Source organism: Stegostoma tigrinum, unplaced genomic scaffold, assembly GCF_030684315.1.
Source record: "Stegostoma tigrinum isolate sSteTig4 unplaced genomic scaffold, sSteTig4.hap1 scaffold_67, whole genome shotgun sequence".
Classification (NCBI taxonomy): Eukaryota; Metazoa; Chordata; class Chondrichthyes; order Orectolobiformes; family Stegostomatidae; genus Stegostoma; species Stegostoma tigrinum.
Genome location: NW_026728611.1, coordinates 38,944 through 55,834, shown reverse-complemented (window position 1 = coordinate 55,834; position 16,891 = coordinate 38,944). Strand labels below are relative to the sequence as shown.

The following is a 16,891-nucleotide window of genomic DNA, read 5'->3' as shown; positions in this document are numbered from 1 at the left end:
TGTCAGTCCTTCCAAGAAACTGAATACCCCTGGAGCCCAGCTTCAGACATCGTAGATATTTTGGTTTCTGGTTTACCAAAACATCCTGGATTCTGGAAAAGTCTGAGTTCAGTAGAAATTAGCAGTTGTAACACTGCTATGTAAGAAAGAAGGAGGAGCAAAAATAAGGAATAAAGCCAGTTAACATGATTTCAATCAGTTGGGAAAGTGCTTAATAATGTCTCTTCATTAAGTATGTTTCAGCAATGCTTTTAAAACAAAAATCGTATCATCTGATTAAATCAACGTGGTCAATCCAGAAGAAGACTTTCCATGATGGAGACAGGGCAGTTGCAGGTAAGTTCAAGGTCACCCTGGGGCCAGGCATGTTTGACAATTTCATTCCTTTTTGATAGTCAAACAAGTGAGGTCGCAAAGAGGAAACCAACAGCTGCATAGCACTTGGATTCCCAAGAGGCATTTTGTAGGGTGTCACACTGGTGGCTAATAGATAAGAGAAGGGCTCTGGAACTGAAGGTAATGTATGAGCATGAATAGAGAGTTGGTGAACATGCAGGACATAACAGTAAGTGTTGTTGTGACTGTGATGAGAGGAGTGCAAAGGATTCGAAGGTCAATGTAAACGTTGAATTAACCTCCAGGATGTTTCTAATGGACTTTCAGGACAGATGAGACCATCCATCCTCTTGACAGCTGACCAGCCAGTCTGGCCACCAAATAAATTAATAGACGTATTGGTCACATGTGGGCAGGCCTCCTGGTGCCTTCACCTCCATGGGCAATATACCAGGAAGGCTGTTCAGGGAAGATGGCGGAGATGGGAAACTGCATCCATGTTATGATGCCCACGTTTACAAACAAGCCCTCCCCACATGACAACCGCGTACATGGAGATGAAGTGGAAAACAGCAGGTAACTGCTCGAACAGGTTTTGTGTTCTTTCTCAGGAAGGTTTTCTTTTAAAAAAGAATAAGCCCAGTGACATCACAATGGTTTGCCTGTGATGTCATAAACACAAACAAGAATAAACAATAACTGCTGTGTGTCTTCACTTCATGTTGAGACAACGTGAGGTGAACATTGCAGACTTGTAGCTCTGCAGTTTCAAGTGTGAATCGCTTATTTCTTTTCTCTCCCTCATCAGTGTAATTAGAACTAACACGAATTGAAGCGGAGGGAAAGGAGCAATACCTTCGTGGTATCACTCTTGGTTGTGAGAAGAGTTTTGAGGTAATTTGAATTCAATATATACTGGACACTATTTGTAAAGAAATTGGATTTTAGTACGAATTTCAAAGACGGGAAAACTGGAAAAATGATGTGAATGTGGGGTAACCCGATTGAATTGATGCGTGTATGTTGTGGGTCACAATGGTTCCAGTACTTGCCAAAACCAAAATTATATTGGCCACATTTTTGTGTCCACTCTTTGATGGAGCAAAATGTTTCTTCTGGTCTTTGCTGAAGGTGATATTAGCAGGGAAAATGTTCATCTCGGATGACCACAAGATCCCATTATCACAACAATTCGCAAAAAAAACAAGAATGGAATTCTCCCGTATAAATCATCTACTATTTATCCCTCAGTGAATGTTGTTTCAATGGAGAAACTAGTCATTACCAATTGTTATTCATGGAAACGTGCTTTCTGCACATTAACCAGTGCCTTTCCTACATTACAGCAGCCAAAAAATAGTATTTGGATGAAAAAGGCCCTTTGGGAAATCATTCCAAATGTTCAAGGAGTTGAATTAGAGCACAGCTTCGTTGAGTTTCATTTTGAACTGAAGTATCTGAAGGGTGATGTCCTGGCTGCTCAGTTGACAAGTTAAAATGTTAAATTGTTGAAGGAAGACCAAGTAGACAGTGAAGAGGCAAATGAATATTTGACATATATAATGAGGCTGAAGTCAGCAGTTGATATTTTTTGGTCTAGTATTTAAGTGTGATCGTACTCTTTCTCTTTTCATGTTGAATTTGGCTTTTACTTTTATGGTGTTTTCATTTGTCTTTTAGGTTTGACGATACTTCACCTTTCTCATTCCTCAGACTCCAACCCACTTTGATTCTGAAAGGTATGAGTTATCATTAATTTTTCACAAAGCACAAGCTTCAATCCAGTTCCTTGTCTCCCTGTGTTCAGTCAGGCATTGACTCACTTATTCCAGACTTCACATGGAAATTTGCCTTTCGAGTCAATGGGGACTGCAGATGCTGGAGAATCCAAGATAACAAAGTATGGAGCTGGATGAACACAGCAGGGAACTGCAGCAGCTTGGCCTGCTGTGTTCATCCAGCCCCACACTTTGTTATCTTGGAAATATTCCTGCTCCTTTGTTCCATTTGCTCATACTCATCTCTGACATATTAAATTAGATTAGATTCCCTACGGTGTGGAAACAGGCCCTTCAGCCCAATAAGTCCAAACCGCCCCTTGAAGCATCCCACCCAGACCCATCTTCCTTTCACCCACACACCCTTCAACACTACGGGCAAATTAGCATGGCCGATCCACCTAGCCTACACATCTTTGGACTGTGGGAGCACCCAGGGGAAACCCATGCAGACACGGGGAGAATATGCAAACTCCACACAGTCAGCCTGAGCCTGGAATCGAGCCCGGGTTCCTGGCACTGTGAAGCTGCAGTGCTAATCACTGAGCCACCGTGCCTCCCATATCCGACGAGATTAAAACAGCAGCGGTCCATTGACACCTCTGAAAAGTAATAGTTGTCAGCCTTGCATCAATGACAGCAGCCTGACCCTGGAGTCAGACATTTCTCAGTGTAATATCACTGAGCACAATGAGGACTGATGTGGCAGCCCCCTTGAGCGACCTTGACAGACTGAGCAATAGGTGACCCGACATCTAACTGATGTCTCTACAGTTTCCCAGCTGTTTTCTCCCCACTCCCCACACTGGGTTCAGTCTCCCACTGGGCTGACTGAGTCCCACTCACTGGACTGCAGAGGTGTGGACTCTGAGAAGCTGACTGCCTCGGGTGTCCATCTGGCAGTGCCCATTACCCTGTATTAATGCCAGAGACTGCTCTTGGTGAACCTATCCTGCATGAAGGCAGCCTACCTTGCCTCGACTGTGGGTTACTCCCTTTAGATTCTGAGACAGTGCTTCCAGGGTGTGTAGAGTGATTTTTACTTATATATTGATGTGAAAGCTTTGTTGATTTTTATTTTGAGTGGCCTAAAAGTCTGAAACCTGACGTCCGTGTTGGCTTAGTTAGGATTTTAGAGTTGTGTTTTCTAAGCAAGAGCAATGTGATATCAGAAGAGCAAACAGATCATGGACAGATGTAACTACACTGAAGTCAGCATTTTATCTTTTTTGGTCCAGTATTTAATTTTTATGGCAGTCTTTCTCTTTACATGTTTAATTTTGTTTTGTCTGTCATGATGGTTTCATTTATCTTATAGATTTGACTGTTATTTCCGGTCAGTCAGCTTGCCGAAGCAGTCAGATTTCCGTCATACTACTCTGAATAAAAATGGTTTGTACTATCCTTGGTTTTTTACACATGACAAATTCCAATCCCCTGATTACTTATTCTTCATATTCCTATATACCATCCAACACTCACTCACTCGCACGTTCTTCCACGATGTGCAAGATGTTTTATATATTTGGTCACAGGTTTGTCCCATTTCATTCTGAGGGAGCTGAAATATTTGAAGGCTGATGCTCTCGTCTGCTCACTTGGCCTTTTAAAGTTTCAATTGTTCTAAGGAAGAGCAAGATGATATTGAAAGAGTAAACAACATTTGTGTTGACCATGAGGGATTGTCCTTCTCAACTTCTCCCCGTGCCTGACATGCTGGTTAAACAACCACCAGCTGTCTCTCTCTCTCACTCATGTGAGCACAGCCCTATGATGTGGTGTGATAATGGTGACTTTTTTTTTCGAAAGGTGGGTCACTTTGAAACAGACAAGCGGGTTTTTCTTGTGATAATCACTGACTGTTTATGTCAGGAAATATCTATTGCTGCACTTTTCAAATCCAAGCTATGTCCGTTGGGTGTGAAATCTGGCGACAGACGTTTTTCCAAAAATGTTGTCCGTTGGAGCTTCTGAAGTTGGAGTCTGTTGGGTTCATTCAGAACTTCAAGACTGCCATTTATGTTATGCCAGTGTATTCACGGTAAATGGATAAATGGTGGATAAATGGAGTTAAGAGAGAAACACATCATGATGTGATACAATAGAGCAAGCTCAAGAAACCTTATTCCTATGAATTCAGAAAATATCGTTTAAGTTCTGAGATATTCAGCAAGCAAACTGTAAGACAAATGGAGTAACAAAAGTATGCTGTGTACTAGGATAGAGATCTGTTCAACTTTTCTAATTGGTATTAATTAAGTAAGCGACGTGCAAATTCTTCTTTTCAATTTAAGACTGAGATAGAATAGTCACCCAATTTACATTCATGATGAACATAGAACAACGACATAATCATGAAGAGGAATTGTGTCCCTTGATGTAGTGTAGTGGGGGTGGTGAACATAACTGTCATGTTTTTCGTAAATTTTTGACAATCATCATGACTAGAACTAACTTATAGCCACAAACTGGAGTGTGTTAATAGGAGTTAAGTGTGGACATGAGATGGTGTTTCAATCACTGGCCACATTCCACCGCTCTGCCACATGCTGTGCCTGGCAACCTTCAGTTAACAAAGTCCAAATTTGAACCAGATTTGCAAACCAGTTCCTGAATTTGAAACAAGAAGAGAACATGTCATCTGTCAGGCAAGCTAGTGTGTTGTGGCATTTTGACTACGAGAGGTAAATAAAACAATGTTCATGTGGAACTCTACTTAATATTTGAAACCTGAATGTGCACACTTCAGTTGATTTTCTCCACTGCATAATTAACTTCAACTCTTCCATCCTGCTTTTATTGACATGTTAATATCTGCTTGAGAGATTTCCTCCATGCCTGTTGATTGCTTACTAATTGCATATGTTCAATATGCTGTGAAAATGCACCAGTTTTGAATTATCGCCGCAAAAACTGTGCGTTGAGGGACTGTGATTTACTGTGCTCGATTATTTTTTTTTCCTTTTTGCTGGCATTGTGAAAACTTAGAACACTGAAGGGCACATCCTTCCATAGATATCCTGCCCTTTCTTCTGTTACACCGTGCGATGAATGGGAAGGAAAGGAGCGGGAAGAATGATTATGAAGTAAATTTGAGTAGGGGAGCTGATAGCTTGGTACCACAACAGCAGAACAGATGGAAGGAATGAGAAGTAGGGTGAGAGAGGAAGGAACAGAGATTTCACCATTAAAAATGGTGAAAGCAATGTATTGACAGCTGGTAGCCTTTATTTTAGTAACGTATTGCAACCATTCAATAGTTTTGCTCTTGTAATATTTAAACATGGACATTACGTAATTTCTCTTGCTGAGATTGTCAGCATGGTCATAAAACATCAATTTATTTTTAATGTTATTTGTCTTACTGGATCAAAATATGGTGACACATAAACAATTTGAGCTTCAAAATCTCCCCTTCCCCTACCGCATCCCAATACCAGCCCAACTCGTCCCCGCTTCCCTAATCTGTTCTTCCTCTCACCTATCCCCTCCTCCCACCCCAAGCCACACACCCATTTCCTTCTGTCTAACCTCATCCCGCCCCCTTGACCTATCCGACCTCCCCAGCCTGACCTATCCCCCCCACCTCCCCACCTACACTCACCTTTACTGGCTCCATTCCTGCCTCGAAACTTGTCTGTCTCCTCCCCACCGAACTTCTCCTCTATCCATCTTCGATCTGCCTCCCCCTCTCTCCCCATTTATTTCAGAACCCTCTCCCCCTCCCCCTTTTCTGATGGAGGGTCTAGGCCCGAAACATCAGCTTTTGTGCTCCTAAGATGCTGCATGGCCTCCTGTGTTCACCCAGCTCCACACTTTGTTAGAGATAATGGGAACTGCAGATGCTGGAGAATTCCAAGACAGTAAAATGTGAGGCTGGATGAACACAGCAGGCCAAGCAGCATCTTGTGCTCCTAAGATGCTGCTTGGCCTGCTGTGTTCATCCAGCCTCACATTTTATTATCCACACTTTGTTATCTTTGTTTGAAGGTTATGCTTTTCTTCAGTCATGCTTTTTTATACTTGTGTGGGGTAAAGTTCTTAAAACGACAACTTCATTTAATTGAAACACATTTTGTACAATTTTCTATTACTTGGAACAAGTCTTGGAAATACATTTCCTGTGATTACAGACAATTCATCATTCTGACTGAACCGGCCAGCTACTCTGGCAAAGTTGAGAGGTTCACATTGGATTTCAAATTTCAAATCAGGCTCCTTAAAGAGTGCTCCAATTCCCTCCTTTGCTGACATGCTCCACCCTGACCCCTGCCCAATCCCAAAGGTATATTCATCTGCTGACATGAAGGAAACTGAATTTGATATAGGGGTGCTTGATGCGATTTGAACTATGAAGTTCTTTGTGAGAGTTCTTAGTTTCTTTTGCACACTCCACAGTATCAAGTATGATAACCCTTAGGCAGCACATTGGAAGAGACCTTGCATAGCACGAGCTGTGGAACAAAAAACAACAGAGGTTTCCTTTTTCTTCAGTTTCTCCCTCCTTCTATTTTCCGCCAAGTCAGCAAACATTTTACACCTCTCTGTTTTCCGACCAGTTATGTAAGCTTGCTTTCAAGAGTAATTAGATTCCTAAAAACAATATTGTTCAGAAATGTGAAGTCAGTGATATTGTTAGCAGAGAATTCAAACAGGATTGAAGCCAGACTGTCCTGTTTCCAGTAGCTTGCTGTGGCCTCGAGCTGTAGACAGAAGTTGCTGTACATAATTCCACATTTACTCTGTTGTGGAAACTTTCTGGCCCATCTGATGACTGGATTGAAGTAGAAATTGAGAAATAGTGGGTGGTCAGCTGAAGGGATTTAATATTAAATGTTTATTTACTTAAAATGATGGTTTAATATTCTTGAGATCGATACAAAATAACTCCAAGGCTCAAATTTCTGTTTTATATGAATCTAGCTGGCCATGTTTCTGTGATGTTTTGACTTTAACTTTGTATTTTCTTTGAATGGTTCAAGTAATACATGAAGTGACCAGCTGCTTTATCATTGGATTGAACATATTGTATCTCCTCATCAATGGTATTCCCCTCCAGCCCTTCAATGCTCATATCTTTGCACTTCTAATTCCGGCCACTTTGATCTTGCCTGCATGCTTGATCTTCTTTATTCTGTCATTGGTGTGTTCAGCTACCCAGTTCTGCGACACTCTTCCAAAACATCTCCGCTTTGTCCTCAAAACCAATCTTTCTGACCAAGCTTTTGGTGGCCTGTCCTAGTTTTAGCTTCATGAATCTTGGAGTGATTTTTAAATGATTATGTAAATGTGAAGCATTTTGAAATGTTTCTACCATGTCAGAGATCTATACAAATAAACGTTGTTCCTGCATCACATTTACTTTTTAAATTCGTACTCTCTGTAGGCATCAGGAGATGAGCTTCCATCACATCTCACTGTCGATACCTCCAACGTTCAAATTCTTAACTCTGAGACCTCAAAAAGACTCGTCGAAAATTTTGTAATCGCTCTCATGAACAAGGAGCGTTTCTACATCCGCACATTCTTTTCGACATACAAAGCATATACCACTGCTGAAAGTGTGTTGTACATCCTCCTGGACAAGTGAGCATAAATCTAATGAGCATCTCCTTTGTTTAATGGTAATGATAGAAAAGTATGTTCTGTCGAGTAATTTTTGTTATTAATCCTTCTGGCAATGAATCGCTGAAACTAGCCATATGGAAACAAACTCTCAGTAAACTGAGAATCTCCATCCAACCCTCAGTAAGGGAGACGATTTTTTGTTCATTGAAGACATGAACTTACCTGCACCCCAATCCCTCGGACGTTAAGCTCTGCAAATTTGGGCTTTAACTTTCATCCAGTTTCATCAGAAAAGTCCACATTTTTTAAAGTATTCTGGAGGATTTTATCCTCCACACAGATGGTTCTATCCTACACCTTCTGCCCAAAAGGTCCAGATTCAAATTCTATCTCCTATGTCATGTGTCATAATAAGTTTGAATAACTTGATTAAAAGTAATTAGACTTGAAGTCCTTCATAAAGAGAGACTGCAGTGGGACTGATGAGCTTGTTTGTTTACAACAAGGCAAAGCAGTCCTTCAGCCCTCCTGTTTTGTGCCCCCATCGCTTTCCAATATCCCTGATCCCAAATGGTGGCACAAATCATGTTTAAGCACCCGGCTAGTGATTTGGGACAGAAGTGAATAAAACATACTCACAAAACATAATGCTGAGACAGGTGCCAATGTATTTTTGATTATTTTTTCGCAATAATGAAGCGATCGAGAACCAGTACAATACAACGATTAAAAAGTGTGGTGAATGTATTAGGACAATGTCTAGACCTTGGTATTAAAGATAAACAGTGACGTTGACTTCCTTCAATGCTTTTTATGTAGTTTGGGGCTTCCTACAACTATGTTTGGAATGTTTAAGTTTCTGCATGTAGTGAATGGAAAAATGTTATTTTAATTGAAAGAAGCCTATCAATTGTCTGTAATAACAAAGTGTGGAGCTGGATGAACACAGCAGGCTAAGCAGCATCTTAGGAGCACACACGCTGACGTGTCAGGCCTAGAGCCAGCTTTTGTGCTCCAAAGATGCTGCTTGGCCTGCTGTGTTCATCCAGCTCCACACTTTGTTAATTCGATTCTCCAGCATCTGCAGTTCCCATTATCTCTGATCAATTGTCTGTAAGTCTGTGTTGGGCATAACAATCAAAGTTTGGAAGCTGAGTCCAGGGTGAGGAACCTTCATTGCAAAACTGAAATGTTGGTCAAATGAATGTCTGCTTCCAACTGAAATATGCAGGAATACCGCAATTCTGTAATAATGGGTGAAATGTTTTTCAAATGACATCAGTGATGGTTTCTCTCGTCACCTCAGTTTTTATACATTAGTTTTTTGCACGTTGGGTGAGCATTGAACAGTTTATGTACTTCACAAATGGTGTTTTGGGGTAACTTATCAAAGCTCAGTTCGGGTACAAAGCGATTCTCACCACTGCTGACCTTCAATTGATGTACCTCTGACATTAGAGGGATATCCCTGGGTAGGAAAAGTTTCCCAAATGTGCTATGGTTATAAAATTTGAGAAAATCAGCAAATAACCAGAGATGATTAGATTTTTCTTCAAAGCAGTAAGCTAATGAGCTGGCTTTCATGAACCCAATGGGTTGCAGAAATCGATCCAGCTGGACCTTTCAAAAGTGAATTTGGGTTTCTCTTTTTGCCTGTTGCCAAAATATTCTCTTTCTTTGCCCAACTAAATAAATGTTCCAGCAGAATAATTCCAGCAATAAGCTTCTGAGTTTTTAAAAAAAGGTGACCCATTCTTGCCGTAGAATTTGAAACATCACAGCTCACTCATGTGTCTCATGTTATCTCTCAGAGGTGAGATAGTGGACAACGATTCTTCGCAGGTTATTACTTTCTTATTTGCTTTTGTGTTAGGCCGGTGGTCATCTTAGATGATGGTATTCTTTTAAAGGTAAAGCGAAAATTCCGTAAAACCAAGGAATCTCAGCAAACTGTGGTTTGTTGAAATTTGAGGAGTTTGGTTCTCATTAAACTCTAAGGTAGCTGCGGTTAAGACAATCATCTGTTATATTTACTGTCTCCTCCTTTCACAATGTAGCTGTTTATTACTTTGGCTGCTTTGATCTCTAACTTGTCCATTGTCTTTTGGTGAAAGTCTCCATCTGCAGGGAGATTCTTGGAGTTTTTAAAAAGTCAACAACAAAATGGCTTCCATGCCATTCAAATTTCAAACCCATTTTACCAATTGGACAGATTTTGTGTTTAAGATTAGTGTTTGAGTCAACCATTTTAATTCGGCTAAAAGATCATCATAATTCAACGGATGTTTATAGCATCCGTTCACCTTACACGCACCCTACATTTCAAAATTTTCCTTTATCCGTGGTGAAAGGGAGAAACAGTCTGACTAGATGCTACAGTTATTTTGGTGTTCTGTAATTAGATCCAGGGAATTCATCTCTTTTTACTTGAGTGTTTTCATTTACTGAGGTTTTTATTTGAGACAGAGAATTAACTTGAGTTCAAAATGGTTAGGATCGTATAGTATGAGTATAATTTTAAAAATCTGTTCCTGCCCAAGTTTTCCAAGTGTTGACGATCAGTCCATGACTTCTGAAGGAATGAATTTGTGACTGACAGATTTGGTGACGTGACAAAGATGCGCTAAAAAATTAACCTTAGAGGACTTCGGAATACTGCAGAGAAATATAGGTTTAGCAAGTCGTCAACGATCTGACAAATAGAGTTGTATATGGTAAATTTGAAGTCCATTTTGGCAGAAAGAATAGCAGTTTTGTTTTTATTGAGGGAGATTGCATTGCTCTGAGATACAGTGGAATCTGGGTATCCTCGTGCATGAATCACAAAATGATCGTGTACAGACATGTTAAGTAATTTGGAAAGCAATTAAATGCAGAGCAGAGCTCTGGAATATTGTAAATGCAAAGATAAACAGATACTTGTTGAGGGAGAGGAGGTGAAAGGTCATTAGGAGAGGCAGGAATGTAGATTTGAAGTTACGATCAGATGAGACAGAACCACATTGAATGCTTTACTCTTCCCTCCTTGTATGGGAAGTGGCAGGTATGCTGTAAAATGCCAAATTGGAGTTTCAATGCAAAGTATGAACAAACTCGGTAATCAAGGCTTCAAATGCCGAAATCCTGAACCTTCAGATGTTTTTCAGTGGCTGAATGCAAATTGTAGATTCAAGCTTGTTTAAAATCACTTAGTTTGTGCTGTCTGACCAATTGCAGATATGGAAGCTTTGACACCTCAGAGGCAGAAGAGATTCCAGTAATCGATTCAGTGAGCACAAAGTAAGATTTAATCTTATGTGTGACATAATTAAGTTTCATCCAAAATACAACAATGTTAAAAAACCTGCTGGCACTTCCTGTAAGATCTATGGAGGGCCTTCCTCCCACAGCAATGCAGCAAACACGAGACAGCAGCAGTCACATTAACAAAGTTGCTTGATTGTATCAAAAATCTACACAGATTTTGTTTGTTTAAAAAGAAAAGTTGTATCAACAGAAAAGATCCAAAAGTGTTCAGTGAAAAATTGCTCATCCATTCACTATTCAGATCTCCATTTGTCGCCAAACATTTAGATAGCTGAGCTCTGAATTAAGGATACAGCATGTCGAAGAATTGAGGTTCCTACCTTCTCCCCTCCCCTCAGTCTGCCTGTGGTGTCTTTCAAATCTCCTGTGAAGGTTTTGAAGAAAAACCTACTCACAGTACATCTGGAGGGTAATCTATTTTATAAAAACAGTTGACCAAGAATGAAATAGAGGCAGAGCTGCAATCTTTTCTTTGCTGTCATTACGGTTGGTATTGCTGAGCTTATACAAAAGAGATCTGCAGGCCAATGTCCACTGTAGGAGTTGAGGAGCTCCAATATTTGCCAGAGAGACAGACATGTGCAGCTGTCAGCTGGTGACTTAATTCATGCCCAGTGCGTCGTTAAGCCGGCTACTTTGCCCACCGCTGACAATACAGTACAATGGTGCAGAAGAGAGTTCAGCTTTCCTCCTGAACTCCCCTCCACTTTGCCAAGAATGTCATGTCTCAGGCCAAGGCCAGTTGACTTGGGACATTCAGCCCTGTATGTACAGACAGTATCTGAAGTTCTTCATTGGAAAGTTGGTTGCCCTTCTATATTTGGGCCAGGAGCTCTTTGTTTGAGATATTTTTAGACTTTGCAACAAATATAAAATGTTGAAGATATGAATCTGTTACATCCTTCTGTCCCTCTCTCTGTCTTTACAACCACACTCCAGTCTCACGGTCTTATCCTGTAAACTATCGTTCAGGGTTTTGGGGAGACCAATCACCATATTCTGTAGTTGCGTCTTGACCCGTTGTTAGAAAATTAGCTCTCAATGGCACGAAATGCCGACTCAATGTCTTTCAGGTGTATGGAGATAATTTTCTTGTGGATGTGGATGTTTCCTCAAATTTACTTGATAACACTTTTAGGACCATTTGCAGATCACCTGACGGTGCAAACTACAAGGTAGATGGGAAACCATGCTCTCTAAAATCTGTCATGAAAGAGTAAATTTGAATACAATATGTGGTTAAGGTTTGCTTTATTCAGAGCACAAGGAATACAAAGGAAACTACCGATGAGCTAAGAATTACTGGGTACAAGTGTTTGTTTAAAATGACATTCTTCACAACTAATTTCAGCAGCGGAAACAATGCTAACATTCCGAGCTGTGAGGAGCTTGAAAATCCAATTCCTCTAGAGACAGTTGCTGAGATCAGAAAGTAAGTATTGATCCAATGTATGAGGAAATGATGCTTTAATCAGAATACAACTATGTGAAGGGCAACCTCTGGAGGCCGCCATTTTCAGGAACATTATTTAGAGACTTTCTCCTGAAACTTAGCAGCATCTGTGGTGAGAAAACAAAGTGGGCATTTTGAGTTGAGGTTCCCATGTTCAGAACTTCGCATCTCTGAAGACGTGTCACTTGGCTCAACTTGAACTCTGTTTTCTGTCTGTAGATGCTGCAAAACCTGTTGAGTTTCTCCAGCAATGTCTGCTTTTCTTTCAGCTTGTCGGCTTCTGTAGTTTGTTCTTTTACATTAAAGAAACAGTTGGCTGTTGTTCTAATATTTGCTCTGTTCTTAGTGTTGTAAAAAGAAATTTTAGATGGAAGATTGTGGTTCATGCTGCAGGCCTTCTGCTGGAACTGCAACCTGGAGGCCTTGGCCGATTCTAGCGGTGACCAACAAAGAGATCATTGCCGGGTTACTCACCAGTTGACGGTTTGGCTCAGTTTTGACAGCTGCTAGTCCAGTGAAAGGGATGGCAGATCAGCACCTTTCTCAGCCCTACTGTTAATGCTGATTGTCACTGAGGTTGTGTAAGTGGGCGGAAAGTGAGGGAGGCAGTCCTTAGATGTCAGGGAGAGCCCAGGTGAAAAAGAGAACTGGCCCATGTCACATAGCTTTGCAATGTGTAGGTGGTAAACTCCCTCCCTGCCATTTTCCTAATCCTCCCACCTCCAATTTAATTGTCAGCGAATGATTGGCCATGCATTAACACACAGTCTTTAATGGAATATTTCTTTTCCAAACATTGGACTGTGCACTGCCGGTAAATATATTGAAAAACTTGACTCTCTAACTCTGTTTGCAGTGTTATTACATGTCCCACCTCCCCGCATCGCCCAAAAAAATCCAGACCATTGTGCTTTGAGAACTTGTGTGAAAGTTGAAATCCCTTCTTCCTTGCAACTCCCCCAGCTCCTCTTCCAGACTCAACTCCTGTCACTTGCAAACCACCTGTTAGAGCTTGGAAGGGAAAAACAAATCTCGATCTATTGTAGTTACATACATCAGAAATGTTGCCTGTTTAACAAATCCAGTTGAATAGGACTTGAAAACTTGAGAGGGCTTGTCATCTGAAGAGTGGTTGAGGGTTTTGGTTCTGTTTAGGATGGAGTTTAGAAGGATGGGAGGGAATTTTATTGGCACTTACAGAATACTGAGAGGCCTGGAAGGATTGTACATGGAACAGAGAAGATGTTTCCACTAGGAGGAGAGATTAGGACATGCGGGCACAGTCGCGGAGTGAAGAGGCCAACCTTTCGAACTAAGGTAAGAAAGAATTTCTTCAGTCAGGGAGTGGTTAATCTGAGGAAAACATTGCAGGAAGCCGACGTCATTCGGACTATTTAAGATAGAGAGAGAGATGGGTTCTTGATTAATAAGGGGATCAAGGCTTTCAGAAGAAGGCTGGCGATTGGGCTTCAGAAACATCACAGCCAGAATTGAATGGCAAAGCAGACTGAGGAGGTCGAATGAGCTAATTCTGCCCCTATATCTTATGGTCTTATGGATTTGACACTAAATATTTCATTGGTCCTTTTGTGATGAAGCCACTTCTGGGTGCAAGTGTTTTTTTAAAATGTCTTTAGTTTTTGCCTTATATAGTCAGGAAGGCAAATGTAATGTTGGCATTTATTGTGAAAAGATATGAATCTAAAAACAGGGCTGTACCTCTGAGGCTTTATAAGGCTCTGGTCTGGCCGTACTTGGAGTACTGCGTGCAGACTTGGGCCCATATCTCAGGAAGGATGTACTGTCCCTGGAACGTGTTCAGAGGAGGTTCACGAGAATGGTCCAAGGAATGGAAACCTTAAAATATGAGGAACGGTTGATGACTCTGAGACTATACTCATTTGGAGTTTAGAAGGATGAGGGGTGATCTAATTGAAACTTTCAGAACACTGAATGGCCTCGACAGAATGGTTGTTGGGAAGATGCTTCCATTGGTAGGAGAGACGAGGCTCCGAGGGCACAGCCTTAGAATGAAGACAAGACCTTTTAAATTGGAGATTTGCAGAAACTTCTTCAGCCAGAGAGTTTTAAATCTGTGAAATTCACTGCCACAGAATGCTGTGGAGGCCAGGAAATTTAAAACTGAGACAGATAGGTGCCTGATTATCAAGGGGATCAAGGGCTATGGGGAGAAAGCAGGAGAATGGGGTTGAGGAACTTATCAGCCATGACTAAATGGCAGAACAGACTCAATGGGCCGAATGGCCTAATTTCTGCACCTATGTCTTACGGTTTTGTGGTCTTAAATAATTGCAGGTCTAAAACCTTTGACAGCCCAAACTCTGAGAAAGATGAAGAACCAAGTTCACCAAAAGAGACAGCAACAATTTCAAAGTAAGTTTCATCCTTCTGTGCTTCATTCATAATACATAACATGAAAAGAAATTGCAGTGAATATAGTAGCTCTTGAAAGATTATATCGCCGTTCGAGACAATAAAAATCACATTAAAGAAACAGCTTTAATCCCTCCGAGGCCATTGCCAGTAATTAAATCAATGACACATTTCAGCCTTTGATCGATAGAAAACATTTAAAAATGTTCAGTGAAAATTTGATTGGCCCTCAACATCCAGACCTTGTGGTCTAACTTGCAACAATGCTAAACTGCGAAACCTCCCACCTCCCCTCAAATGCACAAGCCGATGTAACTGGAGTGTCCTACATATTTTCTCTGAAAATTTGGAAAGCAAACCATCTAGTGTAGTCATTCATCTGGACTTTGACCAAATGAGGACTTGAAATACAGAGCATTTTGGGATTCAAAATTTATTTTCAATGTTTACAAGTCATTTGTAGATGCAAATCCTTTCCTTAATTTGTGCTTCATGAGCACTTGCAGCTGCAGATATTTTGGCCGTATAGATTGTCGGGTGGGTGGGAATCAAAGTTTGCCAGGCATCTGTGTAACCATGAGGAAGCAAGTTTGATCAGAAGTACTTTTGATGTGTTTTAATTCTGCAATTTGGAATGCAGCAGTGTGAAAAGGGAATGATGGAGTATCATTGATTTCAAAACTTTTTGTGCAATGTAATGAATGCCACTCCAGACTATGGCAGTTACATTAAAGTGTCTGCTGGACTGCTTTCCTAGAAAATTCATGGTAGAGATATTTACCTTAAATGATAGCATCACCATTGAAGCATCCAAAACACTTAGATGGGAAATTGTTCTCAGATCAATATTGAGGTTATATTTCTGGACAATGTGGCTCTGGTAAAATTGCTAAAGAAATGAGTTAATCTCCTCTACCCCACCTCAGCACTTCTCTGTGTTCCTCCTTCCTGCTTCAGCTGCACCCTCCCCACAAACTTCCTCCAAGTTCATTGAAGTGTCCTTCAAACGTCTGTGACATTTGTAGAAATATGTTATCAATTAAGAATGTGACCTGCTCCCCGTGTCCGAGCCTTGGTATTTCTCCCATACAATATTGCCATTGAATAATTTGCATTTTGAATTATCTAAGTTGGCCATTTGCCATGTGTATCCATGGAGTCAGGCAGAGACCTGGAATTAATCCTGAGTTTATTCTGTCCAGGTCTTTAAGGAAACTCAGAACTGTTAAAAGAGCAGGAAAGAAAAATGATTTTTTTTCAGCAAAACAGCCACTGGTGACTAATCTGACCTTAAGCTTCAGTGAATTTGAGCAATGACAAATTCCTACATCAGTGCTCCGAATCAAACTATGAGTTACAAGCTGTGCTTGTGAGGGTTGAATTGTCAATAGTCTGTAAAGAGCTTGAGTTTCTTTGCCAGAGATGAGGAAGTTAAACTTAAATCCTCTCTTTTGGGATGTTTATTGTCTGTCCCAGTGTAGAGGTTCTTTATTTGACCTCTTTACTCCTCATCTACCCACTGGCTCCCCCTCACAGCCAAAATAAGATAAGAGTGCCAGAAATTAAAAATGTGATCATGTGCACAAGTAAAATGATTTATTTGGTGTTTTGTGACCAGTTGCAGCTGTGAAAATGTTGACATGTCACACTGTGTAGTGGGTGGAAACCTAAGTTTGTCAGAAACTGAAGGAGTAATTGACAAGTAAATTTGATGTGATGACAGATTAAACCTGTTGTTCAGTATTTGGGATCTAATACTGTGAAAGGAAACTGTTGGGATTTGCTGTAGGATTATGTCAGGGTTGCCTCAGGAAGATACCCCAACTGGCAGTGCAGTGAGCACCAATCCAGACAACAGCAATCACATGAAGCAACTGCTTCACTGCTTCTGCAATGTTTGGCTTATTTTAAGAGATGGAATAATGTTGAATTAGCATAAAGCTTTCAAAGCTTTTCAATGGTAGACTGAAATTTGCTTGTCTTTCAGTATCAAGTTCTTGCACAGCGCAGGAACGGCTTTCAACAAGGGTGAAATACTGAAGAAATGGTTTTCTCT

At 40.8% G+C, this 16,891-nt stretch overlaps 2 long non-coding RNA genes across 2 annotated transcripts; both read left to right on the top strand.

Annotated features, from left to right (window-relative positions):
- The first annotated feature begins 262 nt into the window (after positions 1-262).
- On the top strand, positions 263-1,474 carry LOC132209127 (uncharacterized). Its single transcript, XR_009445223.1, has 3 exons — positions 263-336; positions 664-912; positions 1,145-1,474. It is a non-coding gene; the product is annotated as an uncharacterized LOC132209127 (long non-coding RNA).
- A 536-nt stretch (positions 1,475-2,010) lies between these two features.
- LOC132209128 (uncharacterized) lies at positions 2,011-7,694 on the top strand. Its single transcript, XR_009445224.1, has 3 exons — positions 2,011-2,075; positions 3,433-3,506; positions 7,501-7,694. It is a non-coding gene; the product is annotated as an uncharacterized LOC132209128 (long non-coding RNA).
- Positions 7,695-16,891: the final 9,197 nt, after the last annotated feature.